We start from the raw sequence: 24,965 nt of genomic DNA, 5'->3' as shown, positions 1-24,965 counted from the left end.
TGACTCTCAGGAGTTTTGTGAGGCTTAATTAACAAATATTTATACAGGCTTTTGAAGATATAAAGCAGCATATAAATGCTAAGTAGTCTTATTATTACCACCAGCTGCTTTGTTGTAATTGAAGCAATAAAAGTTTCAGTGCCAGTGGTTGTGTTGCTGTTGCCTAAATACAGTTTTTGTGAACTCAGGAGACATTGAGGATGGGGAGAAAGTGATGGTGGAGACCATACTGAAATAAGGGGTGTGGAACAGCTCTGAAACCTTTGTGAAGGACTTAAAAAAATTAAATAATTATAATAAAAGAAGTAAAAATCCAGAACTGGAAAAGTATAAGCTCTGTTCTGCAGTATGTTTAGAGGTCCCAGGACTAACTGGGGGTTGCCTGATTAGGAATGAGCTGGCAGCATTTGCATTTATGACTCTGGCATATAAAAGAAGGGATCTTTTAGAGATGATTGATAATGGGTAGTATAGGAAAAGTAACATGGTATAAATCACAATTAGCCTTTACAATTTATTTTTTTAAGGTCTACTTTTGTAAAACGTTCATGACTTAAAGCTGAGTTATTTTTATTAATGTTCTTGTGCTTATCTCACATAACCAGCTTGTTAAAAGCGGATATGAACACTTTTTAAGCCTCTGGCTTATAAATTGTGAGAAAGAGAAAGGAAGATTGATTCCAACAGGCTTGAAGGTAGATTCATTTCTCTTCTAGTTTGCAAAATGAGAAAGGGGGAAGAATTAAACTGTAGACTTAGTGAGCCAATCAGTCAGCCAGGCTGAAAATCATTAGATTTGGCTCTAATGTACAATTTAATTGTAAAAGTCTAACTTAAAAGAAAATGAATTCAGGGGAATTCTGTTTTGGTAAATTGATGATAATATCTCTAAGTTATTTCTGCCCGAAGTAATAAGAGTGTGGAAAAAATAAAGTAATAACAAAGGAGCAGTGAGGGGGAACAATTATTTTGCAAACATCTCCTGAGGTTCAGAGGGGGTTACTTGGTTGCATTAAAAGAAGAATATTGTGCTGCTTCAATGTAGGAGAGGATTGATAAAAACTGGTTTAAGGAAAACATCTCTGTTCTTTTTACATTTGAGATAAGATAGAAAAGTTTGGAAGAATGCAACATCTTCTGCTAGGTCTTTCAGCATTCTTAATTGTTTGTTATGAGGTCTTGGTTTGAACATTGGCAGGTATTTCTGGTGGGTTTAGGGGGTTCTAGTCTATTGACCTGGGCTGTCAAATGACTTATAGCAAGTAATCTGTCTCTAATAATATTTTAATATTTAGTGAAATGCTGGTTTTGCTTGTAAGGGGTGTTCCTTAACAGCTTCTGGATCAGTTCTACTTATGAAGACCTGAGTTAGTTAAGGTGTCAGAGGGATCACAAATGTGGATCATGGGTGTCATGATTTCATAGTGGCTGTACTGCAAGGACTTTGAAAACAGAGAGGATGCAAAGCAGGGAACTTAGTCCTTTATGATTTTAGGTAAGCAAATTTTCAGACAACTTTGAACATTATTAAACACTGAGAAGAAAAGTCCCCAGTCTTTTTTTTTTTTTTTCCTCCCAGTTTTAGGCAAATCTTACTTTAAAAACTACAACCACAAAGTTGTTCTGCATAGAAATAGAAGCACTTTAAACACACAGAGGCGGGCAATATAGCCCTGAGGCACATATGGAGACAGCCCAAATGCTGAATGGTAGGTTCAGAAAAGGTTACTGCTCAAAATATTTTCAGTAGCCAAGTGGAAGACAATTCATAGCATTGTATTAGAGCTGCTTTCTCTTTGTGAGAGACTGGTGACACCTCATTGTGAATAAAAGTCTGGGGATTTTTGACAGCTGTGGGAAAGAGCAACTATTTCATGCTCCCTGTATACAGAGGTGGAACAATTAGATAGGAATTTGTTTTTCTGTTACCCCAGACTGTAACACAGAGTAGTATGAAAACTGTCTTTTGAAGTACAAAAAAAAAATCTGCCTCAGGGGCTATCATTTTAAAGCATCGTATGAAATGCTGATTTAATAAGGTCTGCTCCTTGCACATTTTAAGTGCAAGGAAATGTGTGTGTTGAGACCTTGCTAATCCTTCATTTGCACAAAGTCTTTGGCTTGTTCCCTGACTGTCAAGGAATTAATGGCGTGCTTCAATGAGGTCCTGCATTACTGGGCTGTAATTATTTTCAGAAGGGATTCTGCACTGAGTTTGGTGGTGCTTTATGAATTATCATTATAAATAGAATGAAATTGCTGTTGTCAAAACATATGAGCAGAGGAATCTGATTCCCATTGTTGGTGTACTCAGTGGCTCATGGGATTAAGTGATACCCAGTGGACTTCCAGGCACTTCATGCAGGTCAGTGAGAGGTTTGGTCAGCTGGGCTGTTGTGCTTGTGGCAAGTTAAACAGGGGTGTAGGTGACAAGGAACAATTCCACTGAGCTAGAAACGGGTTCCAATTGAATGGGACACTTTTGTGTCTCCTGGCCGAGGATGGAGGTCATTGCTGCTGTGGTGCTGCCCAAACCTGGGTATGGCTCTGCACTACACACACCCTGCATCTGCATGATTTTATGGAAATCTGCACCTAGATAAAGCAGGCTGTGCAGAAGGTAGCATATATCACTTGCTTTTCAGGTGGAGAGAGTCAGCAGTATTCAATTTTGGAGTATCTACCTAGGATTTTCCTTTTGGTTTATTACAAATCATTGTATGGTCGTAGTCCTTCCAGAGCTTAGCCTGTGACTGGAGGCTTGTTGTACCAGGCACTCAATTTCAGCAGAATGTTATTATTTAAACATTGTGTCTATTTTTAAGTCAGATAATCTATAAAACCTGTTGAAAACCACAAGAGATCATTACATCATCGAGTTTGACCTCCAGAGTGTCTGAAGGAGGAGAGTTTCTGCCCTTCTATTCCTGCTAGCAAAATATTAATCAAATTTCCTTGGCTTTCCTCTCAGAGGAAGATAGACACAGTAACTTAAACTACCTGCCCCTGGCAAGCACTGGCATTTTTCACTAAGTACATTGGTGAATTTTTAGTGGTCCTTTGTGGGTGTGAATCATGTGAATGCCAGAACGTGGTGCAACCCTCTGGATGCTGTTGTTTATGTATGTGTGTGTATATATATATATATTTATATATATTTATAATGTATAAATTTGAAAATATACATATATATTTATATATATACATCTGTATCTATGTATACACACACATATACTCTGCGTGTATACATGCATACATATACATACATACATACATATACATATATATATATATATATATATATATATATCTACTTTGGCACGCAGCAGATGCAATCCAGGTTTCTTCCTCTAGATACACACACCTTTTTCCCAAAAGCTTCACAGGCTCAAAGCAGGTGATCCTGGATTCTCTACTTCTATACTTCATGCTTCACTGGATAAATTGTGAAAACTCACGTCACTTTCTGAACCACTGTGTGCTTGTCTGTGTAATCACTTTTTGCTCACGTGGCAGACTGAGGCACTTGTTTGCACAGCAGTTTTTAAGGCCAGGTTAGCCTGTGTGGGGAATCCATGGGAGGTTCTTATTTAGGTTCACTTCTATTTTTAAGATATTTGTGGCCTTTCTGCCTCCTAGAGCATGGAACTGGTGTTGTACAGACTCTGGGATGTCCAGATGCATGCTGTGCTAGTGTTTCCTGTGATGCCTCAGGTTTTAGCATTTATATTTTTCAGATTCTGTGCTCCTTTAGTGTGTGGGTCTGAGCTTCATATTAGGGGATGGTGAGCTCTCTGCACAGAGCAGGGAGACAAAACAATTCCTGCTCCAGCTGGGCACCAAGGACAAATGATCCAAATCTCAGCCCTAAGAGTGCAAACAACATGGAGTGAAGAGAGAAAAACAAGCAGGATGGGACTGCATGGGGTGGAGCTGTGATTGGACAATTAACTGCAATATGCAAATGGAGCAGAACTTATAAAAGTGAGAGTCTGTCACTGGGTGTCCATATGCAAATGGAGCAGAACTTATAAAAGTGAGAGTCTGTCACTGGGTGTCCATTTTGTGACCATTTTGGGTTCATCTGACTGGGCTCTGGTGCTGCCCAAGGTGGATCCATGGATAATCCATCCTTTTAATAAATCCCTACTTTATTTTTTAACTCCATCCAGCCTCTGTTCTAGCTCAGCCTTCACAAGGCATCACCAGCAGTAACATTTTTTTCAATATCGTCACGTCTTCCTCATGGCTTCTATCAAGCAAGATCTGCAGATGTCACTACAGGAAATTTAGCAAATGGAGTCCAAAAATTGTGTTTCTGTGGGAATGTGTCACAAACTATGTGAGTCCTTGGTTTTAAAACCTTCCTTGTAGAGCTTTAGTGCAGAGGCTTCTTTAGGATGTAAAGAAAAAATGTGGTCATTTTACAGATGACCTTGCTCTTTATCCTCTCCCTGCATGGGACTTTTGCTTCCAGTAATGAGGAAATGTTCTGAGGCAGTGTTCTTGCCATGGTGACATAAAATAACAGAAACTTCCAGTTATTACTCTGTTCTTGCCCTGTAATAGACATGTGCCTTCAGGGACCAACTGACCTTAGAAATGGTGCATATCTGGAGCTTGGGGTCATTTCTGTCCTACAGATTTTTTATATTTTTTTTTTAATAGGCATTGGGATGGTGATACTACACTCACTGATTAGAAACCATTAGTATTCTTGGTCCAAGTGTGCACTCTCCACTCTGGACACACAATCCCCTTAGAGCTCCTAGAAATGCACTCAGTTGTTGCTCTGACAGAAAGAAAAAAACAGGAAAAAAAGCCCCAAAATTGCCTAAAATTTACCTTAATGAGTTTGAAGGTGTTTTCCAGCCCAGGGATAAAGATTGGTGGTGATGTTCCTGAGTTGTTCAGCTGTGGGTGAGAGCATCAGAACCTTGATCTCAAAGTACTTGTTTGTTCCACTGATATTAATAGAACAAATTGTCTGCCTGTTTAATGATTTTGAGGTTCAGGCTCAAAAATCTCAAAAAACCAACAACCCACGACAAAAAAGCAAAGCAAACCCCAAGATAATTATGTGCTTGTTTTGTTAAAGTAAACTTAGATCATTTGGAAACAATTTAAAAGAATTTGTCACCATTCTTGTTATTTTTTTCTGTCCTCATCTTACTGTGAGACACATCTTTTATTTGGAGTGTGTTCTATTTTAAACAGGCATTATGTTTTCATGAAAACTCTGCTGGGCAATGTCTAACTCCAGACATAAAAGCAAATAAACTAAGAAAAATCCTCTGTTTATCTGAGATGAGAGGACTTTTTTAAGAAAAGGAGAGAAAGAGAGAGGATCTAAACCAACTTAATGGTCTCTTTTGTCTCTCTTTATGTTCCTTAATGTTCTTTTGCAGTCCTCAGGAATTACATTATCTCATTGGTATGTCACTGGGGTAGTACTACAAAGAAATCTCAAAATGCTACTGTCTTTGGAATGTACAGTGAAGAGAGGCAGAGTGCTGCAATGCACTGTTTGATCTAGGCTGATTCTGATTTTACTCTGAATTCAGAATTGATGTGGGTGTTTAATGACGGATAACATCTCTTGGATGCTCCCTGCACCTCACTGAAGTAAACCTGGGGGCTTGCATCTTTCTTTTGGGGCTGTTAATTTTACATGTAGCTGAGATCTCTCGTGTGCAAGGTTGGCTGTTTGGGATTTCTAATTAATTACATTTGACAGCTCATCCTCAGTTTTACCACTTGGTGTTGCCTCAGACAAAGCTGAGCAAGCTTACTGTAAACTTTGCCGAGCTCTTCTCTAGTGAAATCTGTCACAATTTCCTGTCACTTGTGGAAAGAGCTGTCACACAGCTGAGTACTGGAATTGTGGAGGTGGGTCTGTCAGCAGTGCCAAGTGAAGTGGAGATGAAGCAGTGGGGGCTGTGGACTGGGAAATGAGCAGGATGGTGTTGTGGAGGGCTCACTTCATCTCCACTAAAATATTTAGGATCTCTCTGTTGAGAGCTAGGATAGCTTCCAGGGTTCCTGGCCAGGAGGCTCTTTGGCTTGTTTTCACTCAATTCTTCAGTCAGGCTTGCCCCTGTAAAGGGTAACAGCCAAATGGGAAATTAAATTAACATCTCTGATTTTCTTCCTTGTGACCCTTGTGTTTTTCATAGCATCCACTGCATGGATGCAGGGCTTGTTTCCATATATTTCCATATACCTCATTGCCAGGTACTAGACAGTTAAAACCAAAACTACTACCCCAAAATCCCCTGATAATTCAATCCCCAGTGATGATACCTGGTGAGCCTATGGCAGTGGTACAGAACAGAGGTCTGGAGTGGGGAATATCACTGCTGCCACATCCCTCTCTTGCAAAGCCCTGGGATTCTTCTTTTATCTTTCTTCAGTCTGCTAAGTCTTGTGAAAACAACAAACTGGCTCACCTCCAGTACTGTGATTTTTATCTTGAATTAATAACAAGTTGTCTTTTCTCACAAAGATAAGTACTTTTCTTTGAAACGAAAATTGCTTTATCTTCTTGAGGATTCTAACATGTTAGCTAACACATTAACTATGTTTTTTTTCTTTTTTTTTTCAAATAATCCTTTTGCTATCAGGACCTTTGATTTGCCCTGGGTTTTAATGAGTCATTTAAAAGCAGAGGTCTGTTTTGGCCATTTGACTGGGATACTCCCTTTCCAATCAGTTACCATTTTGAGAATGACATCTGAGTCTGCCTATGTTTCTGCATGACTGGAAGCTGTCACTACTCATTGAAACTTATTAGTGCTGGAAATGGATATGCTGCTTCATCTGCTGGGGATGAAACCTGAGGCACCAGCATTGGAATCTAAATGTTGTTCCCATGAGGAAAGGAAGAGAGCCTGGATAGTGAGGGGTGAGAGCTGCCTTGCAGCTCAAAGAGGCTTTGGGAGCTTTGCCTACAGGTTGCTAAAAGCAGGTTGTGGCAGTTTTTTGATGATTCAAGACATGACTGTGCTTTAAAATCAAAGTTTAATGGGAGGTTACAATGCTTTAGCTGAAGATTGTACTGCAGAAGACATTAATTTTTCTGTAAGAAGAACCAAAGTTGGGAATCATCCTTTTGGGGAGGGGGAATGAGCACTTGAGGAATTAGTCTTTAAAGAGGGCAGGTGCAAAGTTTGACTGTTACAAAGCCAAGCTTCTGTAACAGCTCCTGGGAGTCCACACCTATGCAAAATGATTCTTAAAAATGGGGAGTGGGGGCCATGAGCCTCCATCTGTCCTTAAAGGACACATTGTCACCTTTCTCACCCAAAAGGGCTGTGAGCCAAAAGAGCAGAAGGACAAAAGGAGTCCCTGGGTGACTCCAGCTGTAACTGGCCCTCCCCACATCACTGATCCTTGTTTTACAAGGCTGTATGGGTAGTCCTGAATATTGTAACTTCTTAATTGTTTTTTCACTTAGTTATATCTAAATATATTCCTAGTACAGAGGATATTTTCCCCTACCTCTTCTCCCCTTTCCATGCCTCAGCACAAGCCCAGAGCTTGCTTGAGATTGGAGTCTTTGATTGACAGTGCCTTCACTGCTTGAGACTGGTGGTGTGCTGAAATGTACAACTGGCATTTCAGAAACTGTAAAACTGACCTGGCAAAGTGTGATTTCCTATTTTTTCTTCTTTTCTTTATTTCTTTTTTTTTTTTTTAACTCTCCCCTTCTCTCAGCAAGTTGTAGATGTGTCTTGCTTCTGATCTGTCATGTTATGTCACTGGTTAACATTTCTGCAACCTGTAGAGAGCTATAGAATACTGAAATTGGTACGTTCTGAAATTCATGAACAGAAGAGAAACAGCACAGTCATAAATTAATCTTTATTCAACTTTTTTTCTTAAATAGAGTTCAGTTTCAGCAGTCTGAAGTTGACAGAGTGCAAAGGTGACCTTCAAGGTGGTGGGAATGGTTAGGACAGACCAGGTTTTGCTAATGGATTTGTGATTTCCATAGTGCCTCTGAAAAATCCATTTATTTCTCTGAAGCAAGCTAAGAGTTGTTGCTCTTTGCCTAAGGACCAGCATTTTTAAAGCAAGCTCACAGTTTTCCCCACCTCCCATGCAACAGCTTGGAGGCTTTTCCTTGACAGATAATAATATTATGAGGAAAAGGAAGTTTTGCAACCCTTAAACTTCCTGAAGAAAAAAGTGCTGCTAAGATTCCTTGGGAAAAAAATTAATAACACAACAAAATATTCAATGAGTCATAATTTACAGGAACATCAGTTTTCTGAGATGGCAACAAGATATAATTTTTTTCCATTTATCCCAAAGGAAGACAAATTTTGCCAGCTTTTTTTTGCTGGTGTTACACTTCAGCATTGCAATCATATTTAAAGGAATAGTACCCAATTTCATCCATCAGTAAAACAAAAATGCTTCTGAATTAATGATAGAAACTCGCCACATCAGGTTTGAACATTGAATAAAAGGAAATGAGGAATCAGTTGAATAAAAGGATAATAAATTTCTTAAAGACATGACATAAATAATGAAGCTGAATGTTTGCTGAAATGTTTATAAAGGAAACCATTCCCATTGCAACAATTAGTCTGCAGCTTAGTGTTTGTGCAAAAGTGCTGCTTCAATTAACAAAACTGAAATATTCTCTTACTAAGGTACTTATGCTAATTAGTGAATGAAAGATCTCTTCCAAGTAAAATCACTCTTCCTGTATGAACTAATGACCCAATTTTAAAGAAGGTTCTTACTTGATCAACCTTTGAGGCATTGCACTAAGCAGTAGAGTTTTGCAACTCTTATGCTACATAACATTTTTGAAGGATATGCTTTCATATAATGAAGATGTGCTGGATGTCTGATTTTAAGCTCATTGTTCTCCTTGCTGACTCTTTTTCCCCTCACATCTCATCACGTTCTTGCTTCTGAATGTCTGTTGTGCACAAGGTTTTCTCTTGACCTTCTAGAGAAAAATATTTGGTTTATTGTCCTAAGTGAAATATTTTTATTTACTTTTTTTGGTTTTTTTCCCCCTGGCATTTAAAATAGCAATGTATCAATAGTGGTCTTTGTCCATGTTGTTCCCACAGTTGTAGTAGTGTGGAATATCAGAAATTTGGTTTGAAAGTTGCTATGGTAACTGAACATCCCACTGGGGACTTGAGTTAGGTGTGCACACCCCATTTAACTTTCCAGCATCTCTCTGCAAATCTCTTAGGTCTGGGAACTCCATTAAAACATCATCTCTGGTGTGCTGAGAAAAAGGAATCCCTCCTCCTGTCTGTGCCTCCCTTTGCTACAGGCTGTGATTTCCTCCTCACCCTGTGTTGAGTGAGGAGCTGCAGATGCTCACCTGGAGCTTCCTGATGGGCAAATATTTTTTACATTATATAGTGAGAATGATACCCCCCCTCTTTGAATTTTACACTTTTTATTTTTTGCCAAACTAATCCAAAGCGATTTTAGGAAGCCAGCATCTCCCACACCCTAGAATGTGCTGGCTCCTCTCTTTCTCCTTCTGTGTAGGATATTCCCTCTTATTTTGGGTGATGTTTTACCACTCGTTCTGTGGTAGCACACTGAGCCAACCCTGTTGGTGCCCCCACACACTCAAAGAGGCTGAGTGCCTCCCTGAGCTTGCAGCTGGATTGAATTATGTTTGGGTTTCTGTTCAATCTGGCTGGAGGTTTGGCACCATCTGTGAGCTGTTTGTAGACAGCAGCAGGTCTCATGTTCTGGAGTGCATTTGGGTGAGAGGAAAGAGGGGCTGGGAGGGGTGGAAATCTCTGGTTTTGGTGTATTTTGTGTGCTTGTGTGGTTGAGATGAGCCTGGACTGACTGCCAAAAAAATCTTCAAAGTGTCATTGTCACCATGGTCAAATCCTGCTGGCTTGCTACATTTGACTTTTGGGTTTTTGGTATTTTTGGTACTTTTTTTGCTACTTATTCAGTTCCATCCGTTGGCTTCCACTGCCTTTGGGGTAAAAAATAAAGAAAAATGGATCTTTCTTTGTGCCCTGCTCGTGCTGGTGTTCCCTTGACTTTTTGATAAGCAGAAGTCTATTTTTTCCCCCCTGGTTTTTATTTTCCTGGTTCAGGAGGTAGAAAACTCCACATCTTCCATTTGCCAGGATATTGTGAGGTGGGAATTCTTCCTCCCTCCCCAAGAAGCACAAGAGAGAATCTGGCCCTCAACTAATCCTGCCTGTTCTTCTTTGCCCTTGGAGAATATTCCTCTATAGATTTTGTGGGTTATTTTTGGTTTGTTTTTGTTGTGGGCTTGGTGGGGGGTTTTTGAGTCAGTTTTGGTAAACAAGTTGAGCTTGCCAAAGGCTAGAGATGCAAAGAAATTTTAGACCTGAACCTTTATGCTGAGACATTTTTGCAGAGCTGCTCTGTTACCAGCTTGCAAGCCCTAGAATTTGAGGAAAACAAGAAATCGTTTTACAGAGGAAACAAAAGCTTGTTTCCACTGTAAATCTCCCTAAAGAGGAGGCAAGTGTAAAGTATGTAGTCAATTTTCTGCCTTTCCTGGAGGTGGAGGAGACAGCTATTATGCATGGCCACAGTTCTCTTTTTTTTTTTTCTTCTCTTTCCTGATGTTTGATACTTGGGAGCAGGGTGATATTTTACGTAGTTATAATTAGAAATCTGTTGTTGATGCTTTGCATCTCAGCCCTGGCTGGAATGCAGATAACCACCCAGTTTGGTGGGACAGGTATAATTTATACCCCCAGGGCACTGGCTGGGGATAACTGCACAAGGCCACAGATATTTGCCTTCCCTCCTGCAAATTCAGTGGAAAACATTTGCCCAAGCTCCTTCCTTGTCCTGTTGTTTTTCTTAAACTGGAACAAATGTGTGGAAAAAGAAGTAAAAACACTTTGATATCAATATTTTCTTTCTTGTTGGGCACAAGCTAACCAGAGAGCTCCTTTATCTGCTGCTGTGTCCCAGTGCTTGTCCTGGGAAGTGCTCACCTGGGGCAAAAAGTTCTCCTTTAGGTTGTGACAGAAGAATATTATTTTCAGCACTGGTTTTGCTAGGAAATTCAATGTGAAAATAGTACTGGAAGCTGTCAAATTGAAAGGATTTGCAGATTTCTGAAAAAAAACCCAAAAGCTGAAGTTAGGGTTTTAGGAACAATCTAAGCGTTGTTATATGGGGAAATAATTATTTTCTTGCCTGGCTAGAGGACTGGTAGCTTTCATGCTGTCAAGAAGAATGCACATGTAACCTGAATAACAGATAATCATGTCTCACTGGAACTTAAAGATATGATTTACAGGACTAACAGGCTCTTTGTTGTATCAGCACTGAGTGGTTGCAACCCAAAGAAAAATGCACTTCAAGTACCTAGATAAGAATTAGGCTGAAAAATGTCATGTTTTTAATTCTGTGAATTGTTATGTCTCTGAGTAAACCTTGTATGCAAAACATTTTTGCTTCTCTCAGGAACATTAAACATAATATTCTCACTTTCCTGTTACTGCAGCATTTTTGCAGTTTGGTAATAGATATTTCTTTTTCTAATCTGTCTGTGCCCACTGTGTTTGGTTTTGCCCACTGCATGCAACCTGCATTTCTGGCAGTTCCATGAATATCTGGGGATTTCATGGATATGAAATTAAAAAAAAATCCATAAAAATTTTTCCAAAAAAAAGTTCCATAAAATCTGTGGTTAGCATTCTGGGGGCAAAGCTTTGTCATGGTAATGCCCCTCACTGCAGGAGGAGGTATTTAAATCCCCAGTTTCATGTTGACAGCCCTGTGCTGAAATCTTTATTTCTTGGTCCCTTCTGCAGCCATCCCAGGATTGCCAGGATCAGAGTAAATAATGAGTGGCTTAAAAAAAGGAACCAAGTGACTTTAACTCCCCTTTCTATAAATACCTCATCTTCCTGCCTAATTTTCTCGAGGGAATTTGCTCCAGTGTTTTTTGTTCTGCAGGCTGGGGAGTGTGTTCATCTCCCTGCTTTCACAAGGGTCTGTCAGGGGGATCTTGTGAAGTCACTGGCCCAGCATCACTACTAAACAAAGATTTACTGAGTTAATTGATGGATGCTATAGATGATCAAACTTAGAGCTACCACAGACAAGTTTTTGCATTGTAAGTGGATTTTTCCTCTCTCAGGGGCTGCTGCCTCTGTCTCCAGCAGAAGGTGACAGGCACAAACTGAATTCTTTAGCTTTGTTCTGCAGCTGTACTTGAAGCTGTCCTGCATCCACATTAATTTCCTACAAGGAGACATTTAGAACTTGGAGATCCTGGCCTGGGTGTCATTCTTCTGAAGGAACCTCATCAATGGGCACAGAGCCTTGCCATGTCATGGTTGGTTGAGGTCCTGAGGCAATATTTAGTGTAACAGAATAAGCAGTGCTCCAGTTAGCACAGTCCTCTCTTATGCAGGGAGATGCATTTATGCCTCTCAAGACAAAGAACCTTTTCACTATATGTCCAGCTATTATTCTGTTAGCTCTTTGTGGGGAATTACCACATCTTTGTTTTCCTTTGGGCAGGGAAAGAGTTCTGCACGCTCTCACTGAAAAGCCCAGTGTTTGAAGACACAACACTTACATGAGGATTAACTTTTTAAAAGACTTGAGGGTCCCTGTGGAGTTGCCTGAGCCCATTAATAAAAGTTTGAATTTTCAGCCTAATGTATTAATTATGTTTGTCCAATTCCTAGAGGACCAGTAGATCAAATTAATCTTAATTAAATTTAAGGCTGTGATAGGAGGGGAGAAAAAATATTGTTGAGTTTAAAGCTTGAAAGAGTCACTAGACAAGCAGACTGTAACTTTTTCAGATTAAAATGTAAATACATTTTAAATTAAATTCCAGTAAATACATTTTAGCTTGCTCATTTTTAGACTGGAGTTAGACCTTCAGTAATATGGTGACTGCTGTGCTTTTGTCTTCATGGGAAGATTGTTTTTTCAGACCAATAGGTTGAAAGCTCTTTTGATAAAACCTGGCTTGTCATGCTAACCCTGTAATTTATTTTGATGACATTTGTGACTTTAAATAGTAATATTAATACTAGAAAAAAATTATATGGTGGATGTTTCCATATACTCAAAAGAGAAAAAGCTGAAAGTGATAAAGATGGAAGCCACTCACATTTGTGTGCTGAAGTTGAGTTAAATCTTCCATTCAAATCCTGCTCTAGGAAGCCTTAGATGTGTGAGACCATGCAGAATTACTTAATCTCCTGAGGATGTCTGCATTTTAATAAAACAGATGTCAGTTTTGCATCTCGAGGTCTATTTCTTGTTTCTAAGGAAAATTTTTTCTTTTGATTTAAATCCAACAGAAAGGGGTTTTTTTAAATATTTCTCTTAATCAGGCTAATATCACCCTCTTCTAATGCAACAAAACATCTCTCCATTTCTCATTCTGAAGAGTCTTATCTAGTGTTCTTTCTTATCTCTTGTCTCTTAACAAAATTTGTGTACACATAGGCATCACCAGAATTTTTTTTCCCCCCATTATATTAATTTTCAGTGGTTTAAAAGGCTATGAAAGACAGTATTGGCTTTGGACTCCTAGAAACATTCTTGTTAAGAGCTGTCATTTACTAGTTCCTTTGGCCTGTTTTTTCATTCACCTTGTTTTAAAACAATTCCTAGAAGCTTGCAGGAAATTTAGCACAGGATTCTTGGTGTAATCCACTGACATAATTGATATATTTTATACATTTATGCCCTAGGTGGGCAACATGAAGTATTTGGTTTATGTTTGGGGGTGTTTTTGGCATGGCAAGATACTGAGAGCAGTGTTTTAAATCTCCTGGGAAGTGAAAATATTTCCCCTGGAGTGTGATTTTGATTATACATATTTTTTCTGTGTTCTTTTTCCTATGTGTCTGTCGTGTACATCCTTCCTTTATTTTAGCAGTCTTTATTTCACCCCTGCAAACAGAGGGGGAACTGTGGATTTATTATTAAACTCTAATAAGGGTGCACAAATTGTTTTGAAGTTGAAGACAAATGACCCCGCTTGGGCAATGTAAATAATGCATGGGTTACCTGACAGACTGGAGGCACTTCTAGAGTTTCTCACCTCATCCCATCTCCTGCAAAGGTCTGGAAAAGGTCAGCTTCCAGCTAGGCTGGGAACTGTTGCTTTCTTCATTAGGCTTAAAAAGATTGTCCCCATTTTCAATTTTTCTCCATTTTCTTCTAAGCCTCATAATACACGTGTGTGAGTTGAATTTTGCTTTTCCATTAGAACCTCTTAAGTTTTATGATTTGGCCCCATGTTTATTCCTCCATGCAAAGATGTGGAATAGCCTCTTTCAGCCTACAAGGAACAGAGTTTTATTCACATATTTTCTTGAATTTCTTTACCAATTTGAAGTTTTCATTCAACACCATGAATTGATTTTTTTATGGCCAGAATTGCAAGTCTGAAGGTAGCTTTGAATACATAAAATTACAATGTAATGAATGTAATTTTGAATAAGAGCAAATTTCTGATTTTATTTATTTTCCCCAGAAAAATTCTGGTGGTATGATTAAAATGATGAAACATTGGATTAGGAATTGTTTGTTCAGAGGGATTTTATGTTTGATATGTTCAGCATTGGTAATGACTCTATGCAGTGAACAAAACCAAACACAATTGAAATACTTTGTTGATAGCAGCAAGACAAAATTGTAGGCATTCTTGGGAAATTTTATTTATTTATTTTTTCCTTGTGGATGGGATGCACAAAAGTCCCTTTTGGTCATGAAGATTTTTAATGTCCTCACTTTGTTGTCTAGCAACTTTGATTTAGAGTTACTCTGTTTTGATCATAATTGCCAGGGAAAAAGAGTGTGGAAATATGAGAGAGGTGCAGAATGGTCAATACAGAGCAGAGGAAAAGTGTCCCTGTCACCATGGTGGGGTTTTTTGGGGTTTTTCCAGTTTGCAGGGAGGCTGAGCATTTTTGTGTTTGTTTTTCTGTATGATCTGTTAGCTCAGGATTAGGCTCTTTTGTTTGTGGTGTAAATCCTGTTCTTGGCCTACAGTGAATATTAATTAACTTCTGTACTTGTGTGTGCCCTGGTGCAGAATCAGCTCCTTATTAGTAAGGCAATAAAAGGAGAAATGAGATGATACAAGGAAGTCAAAGAGAATCTGGGATCAGATCAAGGGCAAACACCCTTGCTCCAAAATTATAAAACAGAGGAAGAGAGATAATTGGAAAAGTTGGAAGGTATTTAAGCATGAGGATTTCCTTTTTATGCACCCTTAACTTTTAGAGGGGCATTACTGCCAGACATTGCTGAAAGCATTACTCTTTAATAGACCTCAATAAAAGAAACATTAGCAAGAAAACCTTTATAGAGGTAAGTGGTGGTTTTTTGTCATTCTTTTGGGGTTTTTTAATGTAGTGGAACCTTTTAGAAAGCTGACTCCTAGCTCAGACTTGATTAAAGGAATATTATTTTGTAGTTGACTTTTGCAGGGCTCCTGATGAGTACTTGGCCATTGTTGGTACCTTTCATCACCTACAGGAAACTGAGGGAGGGACCTTGTCCTACAGCTAAGGGGCTGGCATCTTTGTTTTTGGATGTGAACTCTATTTCTAGGATCTGAGGAGAATATTCAGGCCAAGGTCTCCAGAAACCCTTGCCTTTCAGACTGTCCTGAGCTCTGTCCTGGCCAGAATCCTGCTCCAGGCTGGATTGCCCATTTTTTAAAACCAAACCAACCAAAGCAAAAAAAAAGACAACCAAATAAACCCCCACCATCCCCCTCAAAACCCCACATTTAAACAATAAACCACATTTTTAGAGTTCTTATCACTACCATTCATATGTGATTTTTTTTCCCCATTGCAATAGGAATTAGAAGTTATGCTCTATTGGGAGCATTGCAGATCCTCTAGAAGGAACAGAGCAGCTCTGAGAAAACTGCCACCTTTTCCTTGTTGTACACTATTAAATTCTCGATTCTTCAAAATAATGTACCTTTTTTTTTTTTTTTTGTTAGGCCTGATAGTTGGCTTGAAAACAGGTTTCTCTTTTTCTATTCCCCTTTTTCCCCCCACATGTATTACTAGACTAATAAAGGCTATTACAAACCTTGCTTTTCATAGTTGCATTGATTTTTTTAAAGGTAGATTTAACTTGGCATGTGATTTAACGTGCCTCATTGCATTATAATAAACCATTAATTTGTGAACTTGAGGTCAATAATGAGAGGTTCAAGGGCTGTGGTCAGTAGCAATGATGGAGCAGAAGAAAAAAGGTCAGAGTTGCTGAATTTTGTCACAGGTTGCTTTGAGTCAGAGCAGAAGGTTTCTGACTTTGATGGGCAATTTCAGATGAGGCTGGAAAACATCACCAAGAGTGCAGTGCTTTGATCCCAGGGGGCTGGATGAGCTAGTCAGTGATTCTAACTGGGGATAAGTGCAAAGGGAAAGGTAAGAAATGGCACTTGAGGAAATGAAGAGATGGACCGAAAATTCTGGCATCCAGATGTTCCAATACTGTGGCTATTTTGTGACTCCCAGGTAAAGCAGAGCATGAACTGCTGAACACTATCTGGTTTTACAATTGTCTACAAAAAAATCAAATTGATTTGATGTGCAGGAGTATAGGAAAAAAAAATTAAGAAGTTGGTAGAAGTTTTTAGGTGTTTCAGTGGCCGTGCTCATGGTGTGTTCTGTCTTCTCCTGGGATAAAAATTTAATGAATCCAAATTTTGATACAGCTTCAAAGTAACTTCAGATTACATCATGATGGGGAAACTCCTCCTCCTCAGCTACAAAGAGAAAATTATTGGCACTAAAACTAATTTATTACTACAGACATGCTTAAAATAACTTTTATGACCACAGTGGCTGTAGGTGTATTGATGTGAAAACCCTGGTGCTTTCCTTTGAGGAAGGGATTTCAAAGAGCTGCCTGAATTTGTGCTTTCCTTAATAGACAGAAAAGATTCAAGATCTTCCTGATGATACAGTTCTCCAGTGCTGGAAGGGCCAGCTTCCTAACCTGTGCACAGTATTAAATTTGTACCAGTCTGAACCAAATGTTCTGTCAGTCACCTTTTGGCCCTGAGTTTCTTAACTATGGAGTTACTCACTGTTCCTTCGTGCTGCTTCCCCACCCTTCTTTAAAAGGGATTCCTGTTTTCTGCTTCCTCCTTCCCATCTTGAGAAGTCTCCCACAACAAATGAACTATAATAAATTTACACAAGGCAAGATTAGCATATTTTTTTAAACAAGCTTCTTGATTTGTTAAATTTTCACGTGAAAACTGGGTGGTTTTTATGGTGTGCTTTGCCCTTCTGAGAAAGTAAGAGAGCCTGACTCTTCAGGCTGCAGCAGGACAGTTGCCTGGATTATTTCACCTCTCATTTTACAAGAGGGCCAGCAAAGGAAGGCCTTGATAGCAGGCAGCTGGGAAATTGAGTTACTTTGCTACTGAGCACAGTGGACATTTTGGAAATCTCTAGTGCTGAGATATGCCAAGGATGGATGTTGTTTTATTCTAGTCTGTCCATGTTCTGTTTCGCTTTTTTTGGTGGAATGTCATGTGTTTTTTGATTTTTTTTTTTTTATTTCTCCTTTGCTGAACAGGAAAATTGAACAAAAAAAGGTCAGCCTTTTACTTTTCTCAGCCTATTTTCTACTGCTCTGAGCACCTGTGGCAAACAACCTGCCCTTCTAAGCCAGTGGAGGGATGGAAAAAAACCCCTGAAATAAATGCAGTGTCTTTGGGTGGTGCAGAGGGAATGCAAAGGGTAAACAGGGATATGATGAGTGTTTTTGCCACAAGTCAGTACCTAGGAATTGATATTTAGAATGTTTCTGAAATCCCACCAAATGTGCTGAAACTGAGAGTCAAGGGCTGAGCATTTCTGCTCCCATTTCAGAGTGACCAGCAGCAAACCAACCCCTTCTTGCTCTCTCCTGGTCCTTTCCAAATCCCAAATGATTTTTCTTACTGCTTTTTCTGAAACCACGTGTGATACTTCCCACACCAGCCCTTGTCAAAAGTATTGATGCAATTTTTGAGGGAATTCCCAATCTTATGATGTCCTTTGTGGGTGTGGGAGGTGAATTTAATCACACCAGTAACACCCTGTCTCTGTTTCCCACTGCTGTGCTCTCTGTGCTCATCCTTTCAGTCTGTAGTGGTATTTGAAGAAAATAATCTGATCTTCCTAAATAATATCCTGTTCTCAGTTTTGTTTCCTTACCTCATGTATCTAAAGAGACAGGTTTGTTTTTCATAGTCCTAGCAAGAAATCCCAGGTCTGCTGAGATGTGAGACCAACTCTGTGTTGGCTTCAGGAAAGCAGAAGCTTAGCCTCTGCAGTTTTTTAAAATTAACAATCTCTCTTTGGTTCAATTAAAAAAATAATAATTGTAGGGTTTCTACTAAGATATGCCTCTAGCAGGTAGTAAAGGAGTTGACATATGAATCTATTTGACAGTGTAACTTTAATGCACTGAGGTTCAGAAGTGGATCCAAGCTGAATCTATGAAAAGAATTTTTATAATACCTGAGACTAATATAATTTGTCTCCTATTTCAAAATAAAAATAGTACTGATTGATTTTCAGTTTATTAAACCTGATCCTTGCAGAGTTTGAAAACCAAACACTGTGGCAAGAGGAATCTAAAAGTAAAACCAGGTTTCATTGTCTACCCTGTAAGGAGCTGAAGCTGAAAATAAATGCAGAGGTAAACAAGGAAACAGCTTGTGACAATAGCCACTGAAATCTAATATCTGGCTGTGAATAAACCAAGTCTGACACTGATGTACAGAACCAAGGAAAGTACAAACACTTAAAAGGTGGCAATAATAATAAATATCTAGAGAAATTTTGATCTCCTATGGCAATGAGGGTGGACAACTTTTAGACATCAGACTGGATTTACAAAGGTTTGCATCAGTATGAGTAACATTTTGCAGTTCTATTGTCTTCCCCTCACATTTCTGTCTCTCTTTATATCCATCCCACTCCTGGGTGGTATTTTATCCATCTCTTTAGGATAACTATTCTATAGTGGAATTATAGTGCAGCATTTTGAAATTATGCTGTTGAATGTAATATTTTAAATGTCTGACTTGTACCTGAGTGGTGTGGAGGCTTCCTTTTCTTTTGGCATTCTGACAAAATGATGCAGCACCTTACCCATCAGAGAGAAGGGGTGGCCATTTGTGTGGCAAATGGGACCAATCTCTCTGTGGTACATTGGGAAAAATTGTACTTCTAGAGCTGCTGGGAGTAGTCTTGCATTGTGTATCTGGTGAAATGAGCATTTTTGTTAGCCAAGGGACTTTCACCAATGTACATGTAAGCAGACCTGCTGCAGAGTTAGACATTGAGATGTTTTTTTGAGGGTCTCAGTATCTCCCCATAGGGTAGAGGGTGTGTTATATATTTTAATTTAAAATTCATTAGTACTTCTAAAACAGGGATTACAGATGCATCACACTAAAGGATATGTTGTCTCCTTTGACCTTACCAGTAATGCTTTTATCTTTGCCTTGCAAAGAGGCTTTTCCCTGTGCACTTACCCATCAGCTCCTGAAAGGCCAAAAGAGATAAAAGCTGAACTTGGAGGAGGTTTTTTGTCGGTTTTGGATTTTGTTAGGTTTTTTGTTGTTGGGTTTTTTAGGTTTTTTTTTTTTTTTTTCCTAGATTATATAAATGGCTGATTTAGGAACAAAATATTATGCTCAATAAATGGGTGTGAGATGATTTCAAGTTCTTTTTCCTGTGTGCTGCATTGCCCTCTCCACACACTGCCTCTCTCTTTTCCACATCCTCAAACCCTGCTGGTGTGCATTAAAAAGAGGAAAAAAACAAAAAGAGAGAGAGTTAATTACAGCTGCTTATAATGCTGTGGAAGAAATGTTTTAAAAAATAGTCAAAAAGGTCCTTTCCCTACTGTTATTACCAATTTCCCAGAGAAGCAGTGGTTCCAGATCTGTTCAGGTGACCACTTCCCCTCCCTTTGAAGACTGTGACTGTACTTTTTCAAGACAAAGTCATGCCAAACTAATTGATTCTTTTTTCCCCCCCTTCTTATTAAATGAGTTTGGCTGAGCGACATTTACTTGGATTAAATACAAGCAAAAAGAAAACTCCCATTGGTTCAGGAAGTTTGTTTTGTGGTTCTTTGGAAAAGAACATTCTGTCCACTCTTTGTAAAACCAATACAAACAGTCTTTTGGCACACACACTATTCTTTGTAGATACCTTACTTTGAATTATCTCTCTGTTATTTTGCAAGATTAAGTATCACAGTCCATATTTCCTGGATAAATCCTGCCTTGTGTAATTGTGCTTTCTCTTTGGAAGTCACACCTGCAGTGGTAGCTGGTAGTTTACCACAATTAAATCTTCTAAACACTATTTGAGAGCTGCTGATGGGAGATGCTGAATAATGGAATGGTGATTATAAATTTTAGGACAGTAAACGTGGTTTATGTTATAGCACTTATTTAGGAGTGGTTATATCTCATTGTAGAAATGGTAATGTAAATATAATAAGGAAAAAGAGCTGTAGAAGCACAGAGTAAAATTGCAAGATGTATTTATTTATTGTAATTGAAGAATTGTGTGTGAGTTTTGTGGAGAAATGTCCTTTTCCCTTTTAACTTTTTAAAGGATATCATTAAGGTACTCTGTGCTACTAAAGGAGTACTTTTCTCACACATGAGAATCTGGCAGGAGCTGCCAGAATTGGGAGGAACAGCAGAGAAGGAAATGTGCTCTGTGCAACCTTAGTCAAACAGGGAGCAATCTCTGGTGCCCTCTTTTGATAATATATTTGGTGGAACCAGTTAGGGGAGGAACTTAAGTGATGTTAATAAATTATTGGACTGATTCTTCAAGTGTCTGTAACTTCTGCTGGCTTGGGCTCCTGCTGGAAGGGAAAACAAAGATGTTCTGTACCTTGTAGGAGGCAGTCCTACATGTAGTAAATAATATTCCTAGAGAGTAATAAAAGCAAATCAAATATGTCCTGTAGCAGCTTGGAATTGAGCTGAAGGTTTACACACACATTTCGATGGAAGTTTTGAGAGACACGTTTTTTAACATCAAAGGAAAACACAATGAAGAAACCCAACCTTTTGAACTTTCTATTTCCATACATTTAAATCCAAAGACTAAAGTATTTTGAATGTCATGTCTGTCTTATCTTTCCAGCAAAGCCTTTTCCTATAATTAAAAGGGCATCAATTTTTCTAATTGTTGCCAAATCCAATCTGAGCCTCCCACACAATCATTTCACCCTTCCCTCCCCCTCCCATCATTGTCTGATATTTTGTTTGCACAGTCATTATTCATTAACTGTGTTCATGTCCAGGGCAGCAAAGAGAGGAATCACATCAGCAAGGAGGAGCTCAGAAACTCATCAGTGAAATCTGGTTTTTGCTTTTCTGTTTTACATTGGCTTTCAGATGAGAATCCAAAACCTGTAACAAATTTCAGAGATAAGGAGTGTGGAAACAATGAGTGTGCTACTGTTTGCTGCTTCCTTTTCTTAGCAGAATTCTTTAGTCTTCCTTTCAAGAAGAAGAATTTGTTTGTAAGAGGCTACCGAGATTATAAGTCACTATTGCAAAGGAAAGAGGTGTAGTCTGTCCATTTATAAAAAATTCTTACAGAATCACACACAATCATTAGAGTTGGGAGGGACCTCTGGAGATCATCTCCTCCAACCCCCTTGCCAAGGTAGGGGTCACCTGGAGCAGGTTACACAAGAACAGGTGGGTTGTGGAATCTCCAGGAAAGGGAGATTCCACAGCCTCCCTGGGCAGCTGTTCCAGTGTAAGGTTCTTCCTTATGTAAAGGCTCTTCCTTATGTTAAAGCTCTTCTTTATGTTAAGGTGGAACTCACTGTGTTTTAGTTTATGGCCACTGCTCCTTGTCCTGTCACTGGGCACCAGAGAAACGAGCCTGGCACCATCCTCTTGTCACCCCTTTGAGATATTTATATGTATTGATGAGATCTCCTCTCAGTCTTCTCTTCCCTGGACTAACCAAGCCCAGCTCCTACAGTGTCCTCTTGAGAGAGGCACTCCAGACCCTCATCATCATCATCATGTTCCTCTGCTGCTCCAGTAGCCCTCTCTCCTCCTTCTCTCTCCTTCTCAACTTTATCCATGTTTTGAAGGGAATAAAATGGGCATGGAAGGCTGGAGAGGCTTGCCTGAGGTCAGGAAAAGCTGAGGCTCATGAATGGAAAGCAACCTTAAGGTGTTGTGCCCATGTGTTGTCCTTTCCTCTGTGAGGGTTTCCTGGTCAAAGACAAACACCATTATTTGTTTATCTCCCCTTCAAACATTAAAATGTTATGTTTTCAACATAAATAGGTGATTAACAGATAAACCACCAGTAGAATCTGATCATATTAGTTAGCAGATTGATAAGGTTTAGTACAAAAACTAGCACAAGGTACTACTTCCTTTTTACATTAATGTGCAACCACTGAATCAATTCTGATTGACTGAATTGACCTTTTGTTGCTTGTCCTATCAATGAGTTGACTTGGTATTGCTTCTTCCTAGTTCTGTTGCTATATCAAATTGATCTGTATGTTTTAATTAATTTTAATTGGATTTATTTTAAATGGCCTTGTAAGGGAGAGGAAATGGAACCTCTCATGGAAGTCACAGGATTGGGATAATGCCTAAATGAAGGTCTAAAGAGAGTAATTCATAAGAAAATTCTGCTGTAAATTGGTCAGATTTACTAAAATTTGAAGCACTGTGCCAGGTCAGTGGACAGTGGAATAGTGCAGCTATAAGGATGGAAGTGACTCCTATTACAAATAAGTTAGAGCGAAGTGTTGGATATGAATAAAGACATGAAATAGAAAAGGACTAACTCTTGGATGACAAATTCAAAACTGAGGGGTAACAAAATCTTAAGGGTTTGTGGTGGAGGCTGTTCCTTTATCCTGACCATGAGGTTCCTGTTAGCTGTACAGAGTTCTTTTTGGTACCACTGGTATTTAGGAAACTCACACTGACAGAAGTGGATGAACTCTAACCAGAACTGTATTTGTCCCTGTCATGCACTGAGGGAAATCACATTTTAAGAAGTCAGGGATTAGCAAGCTGAACTCATTGTATAATGTGCAGTGGAATTGCAAAGCTAAACCTGTTTCTTTTCTGGTTTTCAGTGATTTGTCCTGTTGGGAAGCTGCCTTCTGAGTGCTTCTGGAGAGATGCCAGCCAGCTGAATTAAGCACTAGCAGGGACAGCATCTCCCAGGCTGAAGTTCTAAGCCCAGGCACGTGGCATTTGCACAAGTGATCACTGGTGAGTTGTGCACGAGCACAGCTTCTCTCTTTCCTCTCTGTCTCTTTAACCACTGGCATCTGTTGCAAACTCTGAGTTCTGATGCACAGACTGGCCTGCCTTGCTTGTTTTTTCCGGAGTGTGACTGATGGGCTTAGAGAATATGAGAGTGGTCCAGGTTACCAGCTAATCTTAGGAAAGCCTTACTATTTGTTTGTATTTTTATGGATTATTTTCCCCTCTCCCTCCACTGAATGAGTAATGTCCTGGTGAGGCCAAACTTCAATTCTATAGCATTTGTGTGTTATACTAGATGATATCACTATGCTTTTTTTAACCAGAGGAGATTTTTTTTACCCTCTTCCTTAGTGCTTCACAGCCTGGAAATCCAAGCTGTGGGGTTCTGATAACAGAAGTAGTGACTGGCTGCTGTCAGCACTAGGGTGATTAAAAATGTGTGTGTGCGTGCTGGTTCACTCCCTTTCCAGCTGAATAGAAAATGAAACTGCCCAAAGCCTTTTATGTAAGTGCATGGATTTGGTTTTTTTTTTTTTTCCTGTTTAAATCTCTGTGTGGCTGTGTGCAGACAAACTTCATCCCCAGCTTCCTTTTGAAGATGCTGTGTAAAGAAAAGAGTGAGCTTGTTCTGACCTCTGAGGTGTGATCCTGTTTCCAGCTCAATAGCAGACATAACCTCTCTACAAAAGGCGACAGCTAACCATTAATTCTTTTTAGGGGAAGGTGGTTTCTAGTCAGTTTTTCCAATCTGTGATTTTCCTTGATAAAACAATGGCAATCTGCTTCTTCCAGCAGCTGAAATGCTGTGACTCTTTGACAGCAAATGTGTGGAGAGCTGCCTTACACCTACTAACCCCCTGCTTTATTTGAGACTGCCATGCTGGGCTGACTGCTGTTTTCCTGGGAGTGTGGCACCAAGGAATCATTGATGAAATGCAGCCTGGTCTGTAAAACACACGTTTGCTATTACAAACAACATATGTGCCATATAGCTAATAACTTAAAAATCTCTGTGGAACTGGGGGGGATAACCCCTCTAGACATGGAAAAAAAATCCTATTAAAGCATCAGCATGACACAGCTCAGCATCAGGTGCTGAATTGTCCTGTGAAAATCAGAGCAGGGGCTTTGTGCTTTAGGCAGAACTACCTGAAGCTCTCTTCTGGAGGAGCCCCCTGTAAGGGTGGGTGCAGGAAGGGTAAAATGCATCCAGGGCACCTGTCTCTGCCTCTTTCTGGTTCTTGCCATGTAGTTAAAAAGGCTGGTTGGAATATTTGGACAAAGACCTGAAGGTCAGTGCTGTCCTGAGCTGTGCATGCTCCCTTGATTAGCAACAGAGTTGGAAAATCACCCTGGCCTGAAAAATTATGAGGGTAATTCTGCTTTATGCTGGAGGGGGCAAAGGCAGAGCAAGGATACAAGTACATTATTTCAAGGTCCAGTAGCCTGTTAAGCCAGACTAAAATAAGGCTTTAATTAGTGGAAAGTTTAGGAAAACAAATTTGGTGCTATTGTCACATAACAAGCTGGAACATACCTGTCCTTAAGTTCCTTTCCTTTTTATTGCTGCTGCTCTTCCTGCTTCAGTTCAAGCATAGCAGCTGCTGTCTTGGGAACCACTGAAGGTAGATGCAGCTCTTTTCTGCTGCTGGAGAACTCTGAACCCCAGCACTTA

General features: G+C 39.4%; 1 protein-coding gene across 8 annotated transcripts in view; it reads left to right on the top strand.

The window, feature by feature from the left end:
* Positions 1-24,965, top strand: part of EPS8 (EGFR pathway substrate 8, signaling adaptor) — a 121,991-nt gene that overhangs the window by 8,987 nt on the left and 88,039 nt on the right. For all 8 annotated transcript variants that reach the window (XM_064421356.1, XM_064421355.1, XM_064421354.1 and 5 more), the window contains one exon: positions 23,155-23,293. The gene's annotated coding sequence lies outside the window, so the exon portion shown is untranslated. The remainder of the gene's footprint in view (positions 1-23,154; positions 23,294-24,965) is intronic.

The sequence above is a fragment of the Passer domesticus genome, chromosome 5 (genome assembly GCF_036417665.1).
Source record: "Passer domesticus isolate bPasDom1 chromosome 5, bPasDom1.hap1, whole genome shotgun sequence".
In the NCBI taxonomy this organism is placed as follows: domain Eukaryota; kingdom Metazoa; phylum Chordata; class Aves; order Passeriformes; family Passeridae; genus Passer; species Passer domesticus.
This window is presented reverse-complemented; position numbering and strand designations above follow the sequence as displayed.